We start from the raw sequence: 22,824 nt of genomic DNA on the forward strand, positions 1-22,824 counted from the left end.
TTATTTTTAGCAGACAAACATAAATTTAAAAAAAACGTTATTTAAAAAGAAATTTGCTCTATTCAAATGTCTTTAAATGTTAAGATGTTTATGAATAATTTTTCAATAACATTTAAAACTAAAAATTCAAAAATTAGGTAAATTTGCTCTTAAACGAAAAATTTCCAAATAATCTAACTATTCTATTCTAACTCTAACTAATTTTTACTTTAAAATCAATTAGGCAACTCAAAAAAAAGTAAAAAGCAGCATCTTCATTATTACACAAAAACCAAAAACAGACAAACAAATTTATTTCAGATTCCTTTCCATTTGCTCAAAAAATGTTAAGATTTTGATCGGTGAAAAATGCAGCTAAGAATTAAATATTTGATTTTTTTTTCAGAAGGTTATTTTTTACCAAAGCCTATTTGTATGCAAAAGTGAATTATTTCACATATATTTATAAACATTTATTAATGTCAAATAACACATTTTTTTTACAAAAAAAACATGATAAGATTTTCAATTATCATGATTTTTTTAACGAATTTTATAAACTTTCTTTACAACATTTTACTATTTTATTTGTTTAGGCCGTTGCAAATATTTTTTGAAGTTTATGTTTCTCGACTCTGGTCGGGGTCGAGGGGGGGGATATAAAAATTGAAATTACAAGCCATTGTCTCAACATTTGAATGAAAAAAGTCTTCTAAAATGTATTTTACATACTACCCAGTTGTTTTGCAATCACAAGTGTTAAAAATATGCAAGTATTGAAGAGATTTTTTTCGCCGAAAAAAAACTTTTTGCGGTGCTTTGTACATTGGATTTTCACAAAAATGAAAATATTTTTTATCGATCCCAGACATGTAAAATATGATTTTGAATGCTGGAAAATGCATTTCTAACTGTTTTCAGTTGCTTACTCTTCTATTTTCTTTGAAATTTTGAAGTTTTTTGAAAAAAATATTTTTTGCCCCCTGATTTTCGGACCAATTTTGAAGAGGGGGCGACATAAACTTTGAAAAATATTTTCAACGGCCTTATTTTTGACAAAAATATTTGATGTATCGAAAAGAGATTTAAAAAAGAAGAATTTTAATTGTTTACACTTCATTTGAAGATGTATTACCATGTCTGTGTTTCGGTTGAAATAACTTATAAATAATGTGTTTATTATTTTTCCTCTTATTTTTCCGCCACGTCTTTTGCATTTTATGAACATTAAAGTTTTCTTTTTTTACGATGCGTTTTTATTTTGAAATACAAGTTAGTTTAACGTTTGTTGTAATATACGTAATCTAAGGTAGAATAGTTTTGAAACTTTGAATCCAATTTAGTGTTAAGAAAGACCAAATAAATTTCCATTTGAAAAAAAAAATAATCATTTTACTTTTTAACCAGTGGAGAAAATGAAAATGTAATTTTACCGATACAACTGACAAAATAAAAGAATAATTTAGCCAATATCTGATTCATTCAGGATTTCTTTTTTTTTAAGAAATAATAACCATACTTAACCAAATCACACGAATGCATCCTCCCCTCCCAAATTAGCTAATGACCCGATTTTCCCACCACAAACCATCCTAGATGAGCTAAATTTGCAATTACTTCGCCGTTCCTTCGCTCCCAGAAGACTCATCAACATCCCACCCCCACCACACCACACTCCCTCCCCTTCCCAACCACAATCAAAACAGACCAACCCCTTTTTGTCCCCACCCACTCCGTTTCTCCCAAAGAAAAGAAAAGCTCTCCGGTTTCCATCCTTTTGCCTTCGTCTTCGAAGGCCAAAAATTATTCCTTCTTCCCGAAATTAATGATCATACATTTTAAGCTTAATACCAACGTCCCGTGTTCCGCTCGCTCCTTCGTCCGTGGTTCCGCTTGTTCTCCTTCACTCCGAAGTAAAAAAAAATCCAAAATCTGGTTCCTTTTTCGCTCAACACGCCACCTCCTTTCGCTGCCGTGTGTATTTTCCACGCGAATCGGGAAAAACTTGTTTTTCCTCTTATTTTTCCGCCACTTTTTTTTGGGTGGTTAGCCTTCAATCACACACAAACACACAGTGACACACGTACAAACACACTGGAAATAAAAAATCGCTGCTGCTGCTTTATTTTGGGCAAGGTTGAGCGAAAATCACGTCACACACACGGCAATTTTCCCTTTTTTCTTCGGTGCCTATTGCTTTGGCCGAGCGAATTTCCCTTTTATTTCCTGCGAAGATTTTCCTTCGTAGAACACACCTTGATTTCGCCCTCGAGGATTTTTTTTCGAAACAGCCTACTGATTTTGGGGGGCAAACTTCAAAACGGGACACGACGATCCTCCTTCCACGGGGAAAACTGAGGAAAAACTGGGAGGGAAAACACACGTTCACACACGCACACTGCTGCAGTTGGGGGGGGGAAGAAAAGCTTTTCCTCTTTTTCGACTCCCTTCTGTTATCCTTGCACTGGGAAAATTGTGAAATATTCCCCACAATACACACTTTTTCACAAAAAAAAACCAGGAAAATCCGAAAGAATCGCGCGACGACCACCGGACGAGACCGAACTTGGGACCTGGGAGTTCCGCTCCGGGAGAATGCAGCGAGCCAATTGACGGCGGGGGCCCACCAGATGACAATCCTTTGCCACGGCCAGACGGTCAGCGGGCACGGTCTCCTAGTCCTTGCCCAGAAAGGCACTCTGCGTCAACGGGGTTCCGGAACCGACCACCAGGGAGGGGACCAGGCCGAGCGCATGCGCGCTCGTGAGGGTGGAGAAAGGACATTGAAACGTTTGACAGTCAGCTGACAGCTGGACAGTTTACGTCACGAAGCTTTTGGGAGAGGGGGAGCGCAAAACAAAAACGAAGCGAGAGAACTGTCAAAATTTGACAGCTGCGAGCGGTGGTCCCCGGGATTTGATGTCAACACAGAGGGAGAGTTTTGGAGGAGGAGGACGAGGGAGAAGAATGAGAAGCGAAACAAAAATGAGAGAATGAGAGCAGGAATTTATTCTGAGAAGAGAAGAGCTTTTTTACGACCGTTTAATAGAGATGGGAACGCGTGGTTGATTGTTATTGCTGCGGCATTTGCCGGGGCTTTACTGGGTGCTGGACGGGATGATGGAAAGATTCGGACGACGCGATAAGTAATAGAGATAAATTAAAACAACAAACAAAAAAGAAATGTTTTGTTTCAAGATAGGCAAGAAATTTTCCAATATTTCTCAACAACATTTAATAATTTAATAGTTTTCAGTTCGAAAACAAATAAATTTCAATAATTTTGTTTTCTTGCAGATTGATTAAATAATCAACCAATCAATCGAAGACAAAACATCCAGACAAAAAGCAAATCATTTGAATAGCAGATCATTTTTTCTAAGCTTAGTATATTTGTGTTTATTGTTATCAACAAACTTAACCAGCACGCTTTTTCTGTGATAAAGAAAACTATATTACAGCTAATGTTTTTCTTCATAACAACGTAGAGAGTAAAAAGTTGTCAGATCGCCTTCAGCAAAATTTAATTCAGGGCTAGAGAATTGTATTTTAAAGGTTTTCGCAATGCAAATCTCATACGTTGTTTCAAAAAAAAAAATTTCAAATTTTTATGACAAGAACTCGATTTAGACCAGGGCTGTGGAATCGGAGTCGGAGTCGGAGCCGGAGTTGGTGGAGTCAATATTGGTTTTGTAGTCAGAAATATTTTTTTGATTTTTGACTGCATCCTTTTGCCAATATTTATGTACCCTTTAAACTTAAATTTGACCAAATTTAATATAGTTCTTTCTGAAAAAAGAACACACACAGTCATCTTATACCCCGATAGTGAATGTCTTGGTGGTTTTAAGTAAATCAATGTTCAGGAAAAAAGTTACGAGGTACATCAAAAAATATAAATAATAATCACTATTTATGGAAATCGAAAACAAAAAAAAATCACTGACAGGATAACTCTTCCAACAAATATTCAACGATTATAACAATCTATTACTTGGAACTCAACATGCGCATTTTGTTTATAACTTTGTACAAAAAATTAAACTTTGTACAAAAAATTAAAAGTGTCTGAGAATGTTGATGCTTAGGCAAACTATTTTGATGTTGTTGCAAATTATCGTTGAACAAATCTTCAGGTTTCAGGATAGGACAGGATCTCAAGATAAAAAAATATCCGTGACCTAGAAAACATGTATCCTGTGGATTTTTGTTTTTTATTCAACTCTAAGTTTTTTCATATATTTTCATGGAGGCGCAGCTTCGTTTTAGGTGAAGATGCAAGAAGTATCGCGCGCCTCCTTTTAAATATATAAAAAAAATGAAAAATTCAAATAAATCAAAAATTCCTAAGTAAAATATTGTCTAGGTCACGGATATTTGAAAAGGACCCCTTAATCGTTCTTACCACGAAGATTTTTATAGATACATTGATTTGTAATTATAAACTTCTTCAGCCTAGGCGTGATGTCCATGTACGTCTTAAAAATTTCAATGGAGCTTTAAAAAATAGTTTCGTTTAAAATTGTTATTTAAAAATACAAGGTGACTATGATAGTCACTGTGCTTCTTATAACTGTCAACTTAAAAGTGAGCAAATTGAATTTATATGTTAAATCAATCATTAAGGCCAGCTTTCTTTTAATGATCATTAAAAAAAAACAATTTAATATTTAAGCTTTCAATCAATTTGGTGAAAATTTGAGGTTAAGTAAATAAATCCAAATTTAATTACCAAACTGTTCTTGAGAAAATGCCTTCAAAACTGGCGTTTTTTTTTTTTCATTTCTGTTTCAATAACGTCTAAAACTTGTAAAACTAGAAACTTTTTTCCGGTTTTTTTCCACTTAAAGAGTTTTTAAATAATCCTATTTACCAATGTTTTTGAAATAATAGTAAACTAACTTTTGAAATATTTAATTAAATGTGGAGTCGGAGTCGGAGCCAACCACTTCTTTGAAATTTGGAGTCGGAGTCGGAGTCGGAGTCGGAGTCGGCTAGAGTTGGTGGGCCGGAGTTGGAGTCAGAGTCGGAGTCGGTTGAATCTGAAAGCCGGAGTCGGAGTCGGAGTCGGCTAATCCCAGAAAACTGGAGTCGGAGTCGGAGTCGGAGTCGCTTGAAATATGACCCGACTCCGCAGCCCTGATTTTGACAAACAATTTGGCAACAATGACCAACAGTGTATTATGGAGAAAAATCAGTCTAAACTACGTAAATATTCGAAATGCTGTATCATTTTGAGTAATTTTTTGGTATCTTCGGCAAAGTGGTAATGATTTGAAATATTTAAAAATAAAAGTTACTCGGATAAAAATTGTTCCAGATTTCAGCATTTCCCCACCAAAACAGCATGATTCGAAAAAAAAAGTTTTCCGATCTAGCTCAAAAATTTTCTTGGGTTCCTTGTCCAAAATAATTAGACCCGTATTTTTTTATTTGGCCATTAGGGTGACCTACGTCGTTTTAGGATGTCATTTTCGTCGATTTTCGCAAAAACCACTTTTTCAAAAAATCATATCCCCGAGCCATTCAATCCGATTTTAGCTGTCCTAGACGCAAAAGAAAGGTGATTAGTTTGGGTATTTGGGAAAAATAGTAAGAAGTTTCAAAAATCTAGCTTACCATTTGAAAAGGTCGTATGAAAACTTAAAATGCTGTTTTTAAGGTCTCGGAACCAAAGCCTATGTATGAAAATATTTTTACCTGATTCCTCGTAAAATTTTACATAACTTGTCAAAAACTGGTGAAGTTTTGTTTCTATTTTCTGAGATACGATTTAAAAAAAATTAAAACTGGGATTTTCGACGCGCCACCCGCAAAAATGAAAAAAATGACAAAAACTGCAAAAACTAACTTTTTTCACTAAAACTGCGATAACTTGAAAATTTCAGCGATGATCTATACATGTTAGGGTACCAAAAATTGCGTATTTCAATTACGAAAATTATGGTACACTAACATGTATAGGTCATTGCTAAAATTTTCAAGTTATCGCAATTTTAGTGAAAAAAGTCGATTTTTTGCCGTTTTCGTAATTTTCCCATTTTTGCGCGTGGCACGTCAAAAAATCCAGTTTAAATTTTAAACTTCACCATTTTTTGATATGTTATGTAAAATTTTCCGAGGAATCAGGTAAAAATATTTTCAGACATAGGCTCTTTGGTCCCGAGACCTTAAAAAACAGCATATTAAGTTTTCATACGAAAAAAGAATAAAAACAATTAACATTTTTAACACGATTCACAAAATTCTCTTTAAAAATTTTAAATGATTAATGAAGTGTAATTTTTGCTTATATTAAAATTTATTTAAATATGTTAGTCCTTGATAATTATTAGATACGCGTTTTTCAAATACTAAACGAAAAAATGTTGTTGACATAACAAAGACGTTTTGAGTACATTTAGAACATCATTATTTTTCTTTTTATTTCAGAAAAAAAATGTTTTAAAGACGATTTCAAATCAACAACCATCAAAAAATGTATGTTTCAATTTAGATTTTTTATTTCTTAGCGTTACTTATATGTGAAAATTTGTTATCATGATAGTGAGAGATTTTTTTAGGTTTACACTGAATACTAATACAAATTCAAATTAATTTATAAAAAATAAGAGAGCAAAAACTAGGAAGTATTTAAGAAATTTCCAATTAAAAAATATAATTTTAATAGATTGTTCATAGAATGAAAAAAGTGTGTTATGGAAAAAAAATTAAGACACTTCGTGGCGCTTTTCAATATTGTTTTGATTTTATCGTTGAATTAACTAAACACAAATTCCATTCAAATGGTGTATTTCGAATTTGAAATAAAAAAATGTTTGGAACTCGCTGCAAAACTTTGTTTTTTTAAGCACTCGTCGTATTTATCCAACTCGGTAAACGTCGTTTGAGAAATGTACGAATCGTGCTGAAAAAATCTTCTTTTGCAGCTTGCTGCATAAACTTCTATTTTTAAAACATTAGAAGAGTCACACGACACAAGTAAAATCATAAAACCTCTAATATTTGCTTTAAAAACGTCCGAAGCCCTTCTAGAGTTTGGGTCAAAGAGGGTTAAGAAAATGAATTTGAAATCGCCGATTTTAAAAATCATAATTAAGTCCTTTTGAAATGTTAGTCGTGATTCGAGAATTCGGATTTTTTTATCAAAGTACTTCGCGTTTTAAAGTTCAAAAATATGTGATTATTTCACAAATAATTTAAATCTAAGAATATCTTAGAGAGATTTGAAATGATTTACAGTTTATGAAAATTAAATCTTCATTGAGAGTGGAAACAAATCATTAGGTAAATAGGAAAAGCAAAACTAACTAATAAAATTATCCCAAAAAGTTTTTAAATTTTTTTTTTAAAAATCAAAGTATCAAGTAAGTAATTAAATTATGTTTGTATTCCCATATTAAAAATGTTTTCAAACATAGTAAATAAAAAAGAGAAAACAAAGAAAATAATTGAATAAACACGCAGCAAATTGTCACCATTTTTGAGAAAGACATATTAATGAAGTTAAAAAAAAAACAAATATAATTGTTCCATTTTCCCAGAAATAAAAACTCAAAACCCATCCACCATCCTCAAACAATAGCACGATGCAAACTGCCGGCTCCCGATCCTGCGGGATGACGGTGGCAAATTGCTTGTCGTCGAAATTATGTTGCCAAAAGTTGCCGCTCCCACCGACGACAAGAATCGACGATGACAACGGTTGCGGAAGCAGCAGTGAGTGCATTTCAGTGGGGCTTCCACCGGTGATGCAGTGCTTGTGACCTCAAAGACTTCACTTGGGAAATGTGGTGGTGGTGCACTGAGAGAAAAATGGAAAAAAATCAAAGCAGAATCAAACAATTTTTAGGAGTGGCCATTTAGAGGTATTTCTTGGAGTGGCAGCCAAGTCCCCAAGTGCGATGAGTTTGTTGGAATTTGTTCCGCTGCCAAATTTCGGTTTTCCACTCTGGAATGATTGTTGTGATTCGTGGTTGCTGGCGCGAATGCGTTCTTCGACTAGGACGACTTAACGAGCACCGAGAGTGGTATACTTAATGTCGTCCCTCGGCATATTATGGGGACACAATTCGGTAGGGTTTTTGGAGACGGAGGAGGAGTTTTGGCATGTTTTGTAAAGATGTGTAATAAATCGTGAATTTCATGAACATTTCTTCACGATTTTCGGAACAGATTTTTCTCCGTGTAACTCGTAAACTTCCTTTAAAAGTTATTATTATTATTTCAGGTTCAAAAACTTGATATTTCAATAAAACAGATTTTTAAATCAGTCAACATTCTTAGTGATCATATGTCCGCCAACTTCAGGAAAACGACAACAGCCTGCAGGGGGTGTCCCTAATTAGAACTTGAGTCTACGTTTGCTGCTATTCCAGCTGTTTGGGACTCCAACTTGATGTGTCAAACATCAAAGCAAGGGTTGACCCACAAGTGAAACTATACTGTTGATAGATCTTGCACCCAGTAAATGCTGTCAATTTCTGTCAATTTAAGAGCAGCTTCACTGTGGTCGGATTCCACCAATCTCGTAAACAAGGAGTAGCTCGTACAGTCTCTGTGTTATGCAAGGAAAACTTTTGGCCAACCACAAACTGCTGCTGCTGCAGCTCAACTTTTGCTTCTAACAGGCTTGCGGTGACGAAATGCTGTCGTCCCGGGCTAAATTTCAAGCTGCTAACGAACCAAGATGCAACCGTTCATTAGCGCGTGTAGGTTTGGCCGGAAGTTTATGCAAAACCCGCCCCGTTTGTTGTTAGCTGGTGTGTAAGTTTAGGGGGGCTGTTGGAAAGTTCCGGGAGTTTCACAAATTAAAAACTCAAATAAATTCATCAAACTATCCAAGTGAAAATCGATCACTGTCAACACTCAACATCTTCTCCACTCAATCTTCTCTTCTCTCCTTTCAACAAAGATAAACAACCAGCTTCGATAATCTACCCAATGATCTTTGGAAAAGCCGGAAATTTCCCTCCATTTTCCATCGCTTTTCATCCCCAAACCCTTTTGATAGCAGCTGTTTCACTCGCTTCAGATGCAACCCAGTACGAACAAAAACTCCAACAATCGGTTAACTTTCTCCTCAAGGAACGAATTTCCAACTTTTAAAACAAAAACAAAATCGAGCAAGACATCTTGAGCTACAAACGTTCGACGACGAAGTAAAAACAATATCCGTTGTATTTTCGATACACACTGAAACAAAAAAGGAGCACTTTGCAGTAAAGCGAAATAATAAAACCAGCAAATGGTATCGTTTACCGTTTTAAGAAAAGACACAGAGCAGCTTTCCACAGCGTTGCACTTTCAAACTGAACCGAACTGGAGGGCTGAAGAACCTGGAGGCAAGAGCAGCAAAGTATCGTTACCAGTGGTAAGGTTTCAGGAGCACAAGAACAAACACAGCTTACACAGAGAGAAGCAAACTCTGGGTGTTCACCATTATTTTCACCTGCTCTCAAATGGAAGAAGAAAAAACAGAAGCAGCGATGGTAAAATGTATCAATTAAAATATGAAGTAACGAAGATTTTTTGTAAATTTAATCAAATTTATATATTTTTTTTAATTAAATAAATCTACAGTTAAAACCAATCATAGCATAAAGAAAAATACACAAATTACAATTTTTGTAAACCCAATTAAACTTGGAACCGACAGGATTCAAACCCAGAACCAACAATAAGGAATGGCGCCTTAGCCCGCTCGGCCAACAGACCGATGAAGTACGGAAAGGATAAACTCATATGAGCAACTCTCTACGAAATCGGCCGATTTCGACCATTTTTATTTTTTGTATATTTTGATTTGACTTAAATTTTGTGGGGGCCTTCCCTATGACCAAATAAGCTATTTTTCGTCATTGGTTCACCCATACAAGTCTCCATACAATTTTGGCAGCTGTCCATACAAAAATGGTATGTAAATATTCAAACAACTGTAACTTTTGAGTGAATTTTCTGATCAATTTGGTGTCTTGGGCAAAGTTGTAGGTATTGTTGAGGACTTTTGAGAAAAAATAGGTACCCGGAAAAAATTGCAAACATTGAATATTACGCCCATTATAAATTCTAGTCTTGATTTAAAAAACCTCAAATATTTTTTTTTTCGAAAAGATCGGAAAATTTCACGAATTTTTCATGTATTAAAATTGAAAATCAGACCATTATTTGCTGAGATATGGTCATTAGAAAATGGTGGGTTGTTTTGGTGAGCATTTTTTTCCGTGTACCTATTTTTTTTCTCAAAAGTCCTCAACAATACCTACAACTTTGCCGAAGACACCAAATTGATCAGAAAATTCACTCAAAAGTTACAGCTGTTTGAATATTTACATACCATTTTTGTATGGACAGCAGCCAAAATTGTATGGAGATTTGTATGGATGGACCAATGACGCAAAATAATTTATTTGGTGATAGGGAAGGCCCCCACAAAGTATTTTTCATTACCTTTTTAGTTATAAAGTTATTTGTTTGTGATTGTAATGAGCCTATTCAACAACATTCAATGGTTATCATTTGCCTATTTTGGGTTTTTAATATATTTTTCACGTTTTATGCTATATAATTATGAAATATGCTTTTTTTGTTGTGAATCTAGCTGAAACATTTTGAGTGCCTTTCGTTTGCTAAAAGAAACCAGTTTGCATCATCAGTATTTCCATATAATTTTCCACACAAATTTGACAGCTGTCCATATAAAAATGGAAGGTAAAAATTCTAAAATCTGTATTTTACAAAAAAAAATTATAATCCATTTGGTACTTTGGACAAAGTTGTAGGTATGAATGAGGCATACACAAACAAAAATAAATAAACAAAAAATATTACACGAAAAATTTATGATACAATAAAAGAAAAACACGAAAAAATAAAACATGAAAAACACGAAAAAAAACACAAAAAAATACAAGAAAAAAAAACAAAAAAAATACCCAAAAAAATTATACGAAAAGAATATTAAGCGAAAAAAACTTTCAGCGAAAAAATATAACACAAAAAACACACGATAAAAATAACACACGTAAAAACACACACAAAAAAATAATTCAAAGAAAAAATGAAACACGAAAAAACAATACAAGAAAAAAATTACACAAAAAATAACACACTAAAAAAATACAAGAAAAAAATAACACACGAAATCAAATATAACACGAAAAAATTAAACTCCAAAAAATATTTCACCGAAAAATAATAAAATAAAAAAACAATACACGTAAAAATAACACACAAAATAAAAAATTACACGAAAAACTTATTACACAAAAAAAAATATTACTCAAAAACAATATTACATGAAAAACAAATTAGACGGAAAAAATGTAACACAAAAAAAAATTACACGAAAAAAATATTACACGAAAAAAATATTACACGAAGAAATATGTGTGTGTGCGTGTGTGTGTGCAACCAACCAAACGGGACCACGCGGCCGCTTCTTACAAATTGAGTTGTTTCCATGTATTTTTAGATCTACATTCTATACATGCAAATAACTCGCATAGGCATTTGGAAGGTGTTAGCTCTGCCGAGCTTCGGTGACCCATTTCTACGCTGGCTAGCCGAGCGCGAGGTACTTCAGCTTTGTCGACAAGCCCCGCCCTGAAGAACGTTTGCACCAATCGGATTCAAACGTTATTTAGAACTTCCGAACCCTTGTCAAATGGACAAGGACCCAGCGCGTATATAGTTGATGGTGGTAACAGTATTCCTAATTCCAATCTTAGCTCAGGAAGTCGCGATGGCCTAGTGGTTAGCATTTTTGCTTATCAATTCAAAGGACGGGGGATCGAACCCCGACTCGAGCGACTTTGATTTTTCGTTCATGTTCAGAATTTCAAGATTTATAAATCCTATACTTTCTCGTTGGGAGCAGATGGGAATCAAACCCAGGACCATTCGCTTACAAAGCGAACACCGTAACCAGTCAGCCACGGCCGCTCCTAAATATTACACGAAGAAATATTACACGAAAAAAAATATTACAAGAAAAAAAATAAAAACAAAATATTACACGAAAAAAATATTACACGAAAAAAATAACACACAAAAAATTAATCACGGAAAAATAATACACGAGAAAAATAATGCAACAAAAAATCACACAAAAAAATACAAGAAAAAAATACACACAAAAAAATTACACGAAAACAATAATACAAAAAAAAATAAAACACGAAAAAAAATTAATCACGAAAAAAATAACACGGAAAAAATAACACATGAAAAATATAATACATAAAATAAAAAAACTCAAAAAGACATTACACGAAAACAAAAATACAAAGAAAAAAATAATACACGAAAGAAATAGCAAACAAAGTAAAATATTTTATAAAAAATAAAACACAAAAAACTTTGTACACGAAAAAAATATGCAGATTAGATAAATAACCTCAAAAAACCTAATTTTTATTTGCATTTAATTCCATCTTTCCACAAAAATCCAAAATTTTCCAAAAACATTTTTCAAACAGGTTAAATTTTTGTAAAAAAATAATTTTTCAAGAAATCTTAAAAAGTTTTTTTTTCTATTTTATCAAGTTTATTTGCAATAAAAAAATAGGGTGCATAATTTTCAAGTTATAGCCATTTTTAGATTCTCAAAGTTTCGTGTTTGTACGTCTTTTTTACTGTTGTTGATTTATGTTTGGTCAAAAAGTGCACCAATGTGACTGAAAACTAAAAAATAGATTTTTTTTAAAGAATGTACATGTAACAGATTGTTTTTGGACCAAAAATTAATTTATTTTGGAGGGGTAAACATTTGAATAAAGTTTGCTTACTGAGATGTGCAAATAATTTAAATCTGCCATAATATATTGTTGGTTTGACAAAAATAAAAATATGAATTAAGAATGTAATGTTTTTTAAGGTTTTCAAATTGAACTCTTTAAATAATAATTGAAAAGATAAGAATTTGAAGAAAAAAAAATACTTTCAAAAATTTATTCTAAATTGTTTTTCATTTTAACCGTTTGTCAACTAAAAACTATTTGAAACCCCTCTCTCCCTCCTCCCCCAAACTTTCCTTTAAGAAAACGCATTCGCCTGAACCTTATGCTACAGCTCGTGCTGTTGATGATTTTGCTGTTTTTCGTTTCGGATTTGACAATGCGAAAGGCGAAAGTGGAGTATCACCACACCTTCAACTACTGTGTTCTACTTTTCTGTCGACAATGACTTTTGTGCGAAATGCGCTGATCCTCGCTTTCACCCAGCAATTGGAAGAGGACTTTCGCGAGTCGGAAAGTTGGCGAAGCAGAAGGTGGGTGGAAGGAAAATCCATTCAGCAGATTGCTCCCACTTACTGTGAAACCATAAACAGTGGGGCAGTTAACCTGGGCGATTCCGTCGTTGTAGTAAACAGAGCAGTTAAGCGGTTTAGTGTGAGAAACTTTGGTTTTATTGTCTCTTTTATGAGATAATAGGTCATTACTTACTTACTATTTTGGCACAGTCGGCAGGCTAGGTAAAACAATGACTCACCTGAAAATGAATAGAAAAAGGTTAAAATTAGTGAATGATAATTTGCAATTTTGCAGCAAATTTAATATTTTCCAAGAGAAAAATCCCAATAAATCTTCGTGGAAGTACCACAAGACCAAAGAAAGAGCAAAGTTTTCCCAGAAAAAGTTTCCCCCAAAAGTTCGTGTTCGTATCAGCAAATCAGTGATTGTGTGTGTTCCCACCACTCATTATTGCTGACTCTCTTCGTATTTTGTACATCTAAATCTTCCGAGCAGACCAACTTTTTCCCAAAAAAAAAAAACTTTTGACAATGGAACCTTGTTAGCCCCTCCCGACGTGATATCCCATACTGTCGAATTTTTGTCTCTGTGTGGGAAAGCATCTTTATTGCGAAGCTTTTCCGTTTTTACCTGAAAAGGGAATTTCTTTCGCTTTTTTGTGGACTGTTTTCCACGAAAAATGCTCTCCCCGAAAATAAACCTAAATGGGGATCATGCATCTCTAATTTGTCATACTTTTATTGTGTTTTTCTCCCAAGTTACCCGAATACATAAGAGGTACTCTGCTTCACAGCTTTTTTTCCTTTTTTTACGACAAAATATATATTAAGAGTGCCACGTAAGCAAAACTTGAGGTTAAAGGGATTTACGACACACACTCACAAAACGTATCCGGAGTGGTCCAAGAAATGACAAAACGCTTTCACGTATGAGCCATAAAACGATAATTTATTGGAGGGTGATTTGTGGTGCCATCTTTGGGGAGACTCCCCTTCGTGGTGAAAGGTGAGTCCTCAAGGTTTATGGATGTAATTTAAAGAGTCCTCAATTTTGGTGGCAGTTATTAGTTTTGGTGATGATTTTCAACAAGGTTGTTTTGCATTTTTTTCTTTCTTTCTCTAAAAATATGTAAATTTACATGTATTGATGTGTAATTTTACATGTTCTACATAAATTGGAGTAAAATTACATTTTAATTTACTGTGAATTGTGAAAGGTAAAAGAAGGGTATGATACATCTTTTTCGATGTAATTTTACCCCAGTTTAAATGGATGTAAAATTACACGTAAAAAGATGCAATATTCTAAATTACTTCTGATACAAAATCTGTACTCATTCCCAGATGTAAAAAATCATGTTTTTTCACACTATGCAAAACAATTCGATTGTTTAAACTGTAGACAAATGTCCCCTCTTGAAGACCGCATAATTGTTCCCATAGTTATTGCCAAATTTCGGTACACCAACAAGCAGCATTCATAGAAATTATCCTCACACAGAACGACAAACTTTGCACCAATCATCCTGCCCTACCGGATTATGATAAAACTGATCCTACCACCTCAACCAAAAGCCTCCCCCAAGAAAGGTGGCAATGATGGCATTCATAAAGCTCCAACTATTCACCCCTTCAAGCCCACCCCGTTGATGAAGAGAGAGAGCCGTTCCAGGCTGCACTAATTTGATTAAGTTTTCACGGCTTACACTGGTTTTTGTGCACCGTCACCACCACCCACCACTAGAGTTTAAAGAGTCTCCCCCTCTCAGACCTTTCAGTGGTGCACACAACAACACAAAGGGCGTTTGTCGAGGTTATGTTCAACAAGATGTCGTCTGTTGCTGCTCTTGCGTCTTGTGAACCACCTGAGCGAAATCCGTCTTGGGAGACTGTCGAAAAATTTTTAAGGATGCACGATTGCAACGATATCGAAGAAAATTTTAACTAAATTAAACAAAATTGTGTGATGAAAAAGAGAGTACTTTAAATTAAAAATTTGGCGCACATTAAAAAAATCATGGTAATATTACATCACTGAATGTGTAAATTTACATATGTAATGTGTAATTTTTCATATTCCTCATAAATTGTAGTAAGAATCAAAACTATGATAAATTAATATCCAAACCCTTAAAACTTTTTTCCTCAAATTAACAAAAAATACAACAAAGCAGAAAATCCGACGATAAAAGCACATGCAAAAACATCACCTTTGTGAAAAAGTCACTTAATATTACAAACTACATGCTATATGATGTAATATTACCTAAATTCAATCTGAAACGTAATATTACCCATTATAAAAGGTAAAAAAGAGAAAAATGCATACTTTTACTATGAATACAGAGAGACGAGTTGTTACTTTTAATTCCACTATATATTTTTAATATTTTGAAAGATTCGTATTTCGTCTACTACTTGCAGACTTATCAGTGTTCTGTTCTCGACTATTTTTACCAAATTTTTAGCTAAAATTTTATCCGGAAATGGGAACATCTTTTCAGCCTCAAATCAAATCAAACCATCCACATTAACGACCCCCGGGTCTTTTGTGGTCTCTATTGCAAGTTTCTGCTCGAACCTAGGAGTCCGAAGGCTTGAATGGGGAAAACACCCAAACCTCTTTCTACTCCAAGGAACCTTCCACCCCAGTGGTTGAACTGACGACCTTCGGATTGCGAGTCCAACCGCCGCCAGCGATTCCACCGGAGTAGGATTGGTTTGGTGTGTTGTTTGTACTTATGGCATGGAGACGACTCCTACACCTGGAATGACTTAACGGCCTAACAACCAAGGCCGGGACCGACATTTTACTTCCTCATCCGATGGAAGGTTGCAGCAGATGGGAATCGAACCCAGAATCATCCGCTTACAAAGCGGACAGCGTAACCATTCGGCCACACACTGCCACTTTTCAGCCTCAATAGTTTCTAAATTCGACATCACGGTAAAGAAGAGTTTCCATACAGATCGACTACATATTTCTGGGAGTAATATGAAAAAAATAAAAAATCATAAAATACGTAATTTTTACACGCAGCTGCATTACTACTATTTCTGTTCAAGTTTTCACTTTTTTCCGTTGTAAAAGATGTACTTATTCCCAGACATAACATTGCATGTAATTCTTACTGAGTGTCTTGAGGGCAGGATTTCTTATTGAATTGGTGACACAGTAAATAATGATAAAAACCATGGTAAAATTATGTCTGGGAATTTCAACAAATTTTGTGTCAGAAAAATGTGTAAATTTACATGTTTTTACTAGTAATTTTTCATACTTACATAAATTGAGATTTACCCTTCCAAAATTAATATTTTATGAATGTGTAGAAAAAATAGCTACACAACACTACACAATAATAATAATAATTCAATTTCGACTAATCGCTTTAATATTTTTATTGATTTGCGCAGTGAATGGAAACATATTTTATTTGAAAAAAAGTATAGTTTTCAATCACAAAATCTTTTTTTTTATCAGTTTCTGATCATTGCTTTTTTACGCGCAATTTATTATTAAAATAAAATTGAACAGAAACTGATGAAAAAAATTGTCCAATAAATGATGTTAAATTACATTTTTTTTTCACACAATCTGTCTTCTTTCCATGATGTAATCTTATTCTATCTTTTCTCTGTTCTTCGAAATTAATTTGGCCAATTTTGTGAATTATTGGAAATGAAATAATTTTTGGGGTGTACGCATTGTAAAAAATGTAAAATTTAATAATCAAATAAGTACTTCCTTTCCTTATTAAAAAATCGAAAATTGTAAACCAGGGGTGCCCAAAGTTTTTGGAGGATGGGCCAAATTTGAAGCTCAAATGAGCTTGCGGGCCAAATTTACAAAATAAGATATTTTAAAATATACGTTATATTAATTTGAAAGACTAGAAAATACTTGAGAAAATACATTTTTCAGCTGGAGTTTAAAAAAAATTCAGCATTTCCGTTAAAAACAATATAAAATAATATAATAGAATGAATAATAATAAATAGAAAACACAAAATAGTGTTTTTTACAGGTATTGTTAATTTTATTGTTTTAAGTATTTAAAAAATGTTTTTCACTGAGGGTACTTGTGTTTTCAATAAAAAAAAATTATAAAGTATTTTTATAAATCGAAAATGGTGACATGCAATCTGCAAAAGCACCCGTAAAGTTGAATCGCAATCATATTTTTCAAAAAATGTAAGATTCGTAAAAAAAAAACTTTTTTGCGAAAAAACATTCAATCATTTAAAATGCTCAAAAAATTCAAACTATTTTTGAATAATCCAGAACATGCTAAAAATGATTCTAAACGCAGAGAAATGCATTTTTAATTGATTTCAGATGATTGCACTTAAATTTCCATTGATATTTGGAAATTTTTTCAAACAATATTTTTACCCATGATTTTTCGAGCCAATTTTTGATAATGTCGGAATGTCGAAAAAAGGAGGAATGTCGAAAAAAGCTTTGTAAAATACTTGAAATAACTTTATTCCTCCAATTTCAACATTTTGTCTGCCTTTGAGCAATTTTCTTTGAAATCGGTCTTTTTTCTTAAATTTGAATTTTTGTATTTTTTAATCCGACTGAAACTTTTTTGGTGTCTTCGGTATGCCCAAAGAAGCCATTTTGCATCATTAGTTTGTCCATATAATTTTCCATACAAATTTGGCAGCTGTCCATACAAAAATTATGTATGAAAATTCAAAAATCTGTATCTTTCGAAGGTATTTTTTGATCGATTTGGTGTCTTCGGCAAAGTTGTAGGCATGGATATAGACTACACTGAAAAATAAAGATACACGGTAAAAAAAATTTGGTGATTTTTTATTGAATTTTTTGTCACTAAAACTTGATTTGCAAAAAAAAACTCTTTTTGATTTTTTTCATTTTTTGATATGTTTTAGAGAACATCAAATGCCAACTTTTCAGAAATTTCCAGGTTGTGCAACAATTTTTTGAGCGAGTTATGAATTTTTGAATCAATACTGATTTTTTCAAAAAATCGAAAAATTGGTCGCAAAAAAATGGACGCAAAAAAGTAACATTATATAAAAAAAACTTATGTTTCTTGTTTTTTAAGAAGAAATTGTAAGATTCCTTCTTTTACATCTTTGCATCCTTATTCACAACATCTTCCTTAAAATAATAATCTATCAAAATAAAAATAAAGGTTCGGGTTAAGAGCTTGTTTTTAAATAAAATTTTTTAACTTCTATTTTCTATCTGAAAAAGAAATCATTCTCATTTTAATAAACAAAAACTATACTTTCAACACAAAATATATGCAGCAACGAATCCCAAAAACGTTCCACCTAAACTTAATTTGCATCCTGCTTCAATTCGTTTAAATTTCAACCCCACTTCCCGACGCGTGACAACATCCACCCTCCCTCGGGAAGCAGTGACCGGAGCCGGTTCCACCCGGGTCACGTGCCAAATCCCCAATAACGGAGAAAATGCCCGCCGGAAGTGCGGCGCACACAACAACTGCATTGCATTGCACTTTTCCGGTGAGGGGGAAAATCCTCAGTCAACTTGCGAAGAGAAGATCGGGCAGAGTTTCATTTCTTTGGAAAAACTTGAACCATTTTCCTCTTATTCGTCTTCTTGAGGGGAGATGTTGGCCTTAAGGTGAAGACCAGCTAGCGCTGCTAGGACGGAATACTAATATTTGCCAGGAATTAGGAGCTCTACACTCCGGACGAGAGGGAGCTCAAGAAGATGTGTCCTCTCGACAAATGTCCTCAAGGGGTAGAAAAGGGTGGGTGGGGTAAATTTTCGAATATTTCCGTTCGTTTATGCCACACCACCCCAGGACCGTGCCAAGTGGTTGGAAATATATGCATACACTTGAGAAGTGAGAACGAGTTGGAAGTTGAAGGAACTACGAAAAGGTGTGTGTGTGCAGCAAAATCATATTTGATTGTGAGCAATATTTTCCGCTTTTCATTTCCTGGAGCAGCACTCGTCCGCACCCCGAAGCACTTTCTTTGTTGGAAAGAAATGCAGTTTTATCTTTCTTTTTTTATTGCCACAAGCTTAGTTGCGATAGTAGCACAAGTGGGTGGTAGTCGTCGTTCGTTCTCGATGAGCGAATTGGAAAATCATTGAAATTCAGTTATTGACGAGGAGCGTGCTTGAAATGACGAAAATTGAAGTTTTTTTTTCGAACTCTAAGAACTCGTAAAAAAATATTTTTCAAGCAGACATAATTCCATAAATGAATCCAGATATGAATAAATTGCTGTATAAAAAATCTTATGTCAAAACAAACCTAACTCAAAGAAATAGAACGAGCATTATGCCAATCGAAATTAAAAGGTCGGTAAATTGATTTCAAAATCAATTAGCATAAAAATACAAGTTCCTATTTTATTAAATGCATTTTCATGAAATTGAGTTGTTTTTCAATTTTCTAAAACTCTTCAAATTGTCGAAATAAATGCAAACAATGTTTGGCCGATTTTTGTCCATCTAAATCTACAATGTTGACATTAGCAATTCTGAAAAATACTTTTTAATTTTATTTTCTTGTATTTTTTTTTATTTCCAAGAAACAAAGTGCCTAGGCCTATTTTTATTATTGGTTCGTCCATACTATTTTGGCAGCAAAAATGTTATGTAAATATTCAGAAATCTGCATCTTAACTAGAAGCCGAGCTTCCGTGGCCGTGAGGTTACGGGTTTCGCCTTGTAAGCGGAAGGTGATGGGTTCGATTCCTGTCTGGCTCGGCAAAGTCAGATCCCTTCAAAGAGTAATTCTACTCACTGGCAATACTGACCGGTAGGGGATGGGTTTCGACTTGCGGCGTGCTGGGTTTCCAATCCAGAGGTCGTGAGTTCGATTCTCGTACCGGGATGATGAAGTTTAAAAAAAAAAAAATATATGGAGCCTTCAGCAAAATTATAGGAATAGGTGAAAAGAATTCAGTTAAAAAATAGGTATATCTGAGAAAAAACTAGCCTAATTTTTCATCACAAAAAGTGAACTTCCCTAAAACCATACTTTTGTTTTTTAAATGTGATATATTTTAGTAGATATAAAATGGAATTTTCGAGCCTAACAAAAGCCGGGACATTTTTTTGCACTGATTTAGGCCGTTGCTAATATTTTTCAGAGTTTATGTCACCCCGCTCTTCAAAATTGGTATGAAAAATCAGGCGGCAAATTTTTTCCAAAAAAACTTCAAAATTTTCATGAAAATAGAAATCTAATGCAAAATATTTGCAACGACCTTATTGAAAAGATCAGAAAATTTCACAAAAGTTTATTTTTTCAACATTCAAAACCGGACCAATAGTTTCCTAGAAATGGTCAGTTAAAAATATTACAGCCCAAAAATTGTGGGAAATTTTTTCAAACATAATTTTTTTTAGGGATGCAAAAAAAGAAAAAAAATCGAAAATTTGTACCTAAAAGTAACTTGAAAATGGTACAATTTATCAAAAGAATTAAAAGGTTTTTTTTTCGATTGCAAATTCAATTTTAATTCAAAAGATATTTTCAGGTTTTCAATAATTTCCTAAAAATACACGTTTTTTTCAAAAATTCATATTTTGGATTGTAAGGTAGATTTTGCTTAAAAATTATTTGAATAATTTTTTGAGCAGGTTTTCAATAACTTTCAATAAACAAGTTTTTTTCAAAAATTCATATCTCTCCAGCAAGATTTTGTACCATTATGCGCAAGGACTCAATAGATATATTTTTAGTCCTCTAAAACATATTTAAAAATTTCGACAATTAAAAAAAAACGGACTTGGGAATTTTCACTTTTAATGATAAATAGGTAAACAAAGACAGATTTTGTTCAAGTAGGGGAAATATGCCCATTTTAAGCCTAATAAGCGGTCGTGTTTGAATGATGCTGGATAATCTGGATTGTTCCTTGAAATTCAGTAAAACCAAGTACACCAACGAGTAGAGCAACTTTTTGTGAACATATCTGTTTATTTTCACTTTTATTAAAAGTTAAGCTATTCCTTTTAGGCCGATGCAAATATTAAAAAAAAGTTTTTGTCCCTCGGCCCTGGCCAAGGTCAAGGGGGGGGACAAAAAAATAAAAAAAAAATATGAAAAATTAAATAACAAGCCATAGTCTTCACATTTAAATGAAAAAAGTGTTTTTTGCAATTGCGTCGTGAAACTACTTACTTTTTCTGTCATTCTTGAACGACAAAAAAGCCTACTTTTCTGTACCAAAAATTTCAGCACTGAAATGGGTGCTGAAACGTTGAACTTTTCGGCACTTGTTTCGAAAAGAAGCACTTTTCAACATTTTTTTGATTTAAACGATTTATGGACAAAATACATGAAAATTTGACTTAAAATTTCACTCAATATGTGTTTTTCGGAATTGCAAAAAATGTTGTATGGAACTCGTTGCAAAACTTGATTTTTTCAGCACTCTTCGTATTTATCCAACTCGGTGAACCTCGTTGGATAAATGTACGACTCGTGCTGAAAAAATCCTCTTTTTGCAACTTGTTACATAAACTACTATTAAAATGCATTTTACACTAGTTCAGTTGTTTTGCAATCATTAGTTTTCAAAAAATCTAGGATCTGACAAAAACAAAAATTGTATCGAAAAAAAGATTTTGCATCGAAAATTTTCAAAAAATCTTAAGATTTTTTAATAAACCCAAACATGCTAAAAATGATTTTAAACGCAGGAGAATGTATTTTGATTTGATTTCAGCTGATTGCACTTGAATTTTCGTTGAAATTTTGAAGTTTATTGCAATTTTTTTTTTTTGCCCCCTGATTTTTTGGGTCAGTTTTGAAGGGGGGGGGTGACAACAACTTTTAAAAATATTTGTACCAGCCTTACAAGCATTTAAAAAAAATATTTCAAAAATGCATTCTAATCAGTCCATTTTCCTATTTTCAGCTTAGTTCTTTTTTTCTTCCAGCGCAGCGCTGGGTCTGCTTAGTGCTGCCAAAATTGATGTTTGTTTTTTATATGGGGCTTGCTAATTATTTACATTTTTCGGGATTATTTTTCAAGTGAGTGTCTAAGTAATGGTCAAAAGAACATGTTGCCGGTAGTTTGGAAGCAATTTTATTTCTTAAGTGCTTTGGAATTGTTAGCGCAAGTGAAAAGATATTGATGGCGACTTTCGTTAAGCAGCTAATGCTTCATCCATAAAGTACGTCACGCTAAAATCAGCCAAAATTTACCCCCCCCCCTCCCCCCCTTTGTCACGCTTTTCCTATACTTATAACACGCAATGTCACACTTGCTCAGACCCCCTCCCTAGAGCGTGACATACTTTATGGATGACGCCTAAGCTCTCATCTTGCGTGTGGATGTGTGTGCCGCCAAAATGATGAGAAATGGTCTCAATTCAATTAGTTTTTATTAGTAAATAATCAATTCACAATTTCGTAATTCTTATAACCTAATAGAGTTTTGGAGTACCTTTCAACTATGATTTGTACTATAGTTCATTTTGATGTAATTGGATATTCTAACAATGGATTTGCCAACAGAAGAAAAAATTATTTTAAAAAAACCTTCTAAATTTGCTAAGGAAAAGGATAGAGATAGAAAAGCTTAAAACTAGATCACAGTTTGTTTTGTCTTTT

At 33.6% G+C, this 22,824-nt stretch overlaps 1 protein-coding gene across 7 annotated transcripts in view; it reads right to left on the minus strand.

Annotated features, from left to right (window-relative positions):
- Positions 1-22,824, minus strand: part of LOC6054789 (atypical protein kinase C) — a 352,606-nt gene that overhangs the window by 281,186 nt on the left and 48,596 nt on the right. For 3 of the 7 annotated variants that reach the window (XR_005277316.1, XR_005277317.1, XM_038254608.1), the window contains exon 1: positions 1,815-2,661. The exons of 2 other annotated variants lie outside the window; for them this stretch is intronic. The gene's annotated coding sequence lies outside the window, so the exon portion shown is untranslated. Of the gene's footprint in view, positions 1-1,814; positions 2,662-22,824 lie in introns of those variants that run through there. 2 more of the 7 variants (XM_038254607.1, XM_038254609.1) reach the window with 2 other exon arrangements.

Source organism: Culex quinquefasciatus, chromosome 2 (genome assembly GCF_015732765.1).
Source record: "Culex quinquefasciatus strain JHB chromosome 2, VPISU_Cqui_1.0_pri_paternal, whole genome shotgun sequence".
In the NCBI taxonomy this organism is placed as follows: domain Eukaryota; kingdom Metazoa; phylum Arthropoda; class Insecta; order Diptera; family Culicidae; genus Culex; species Culex quinquefasciatus.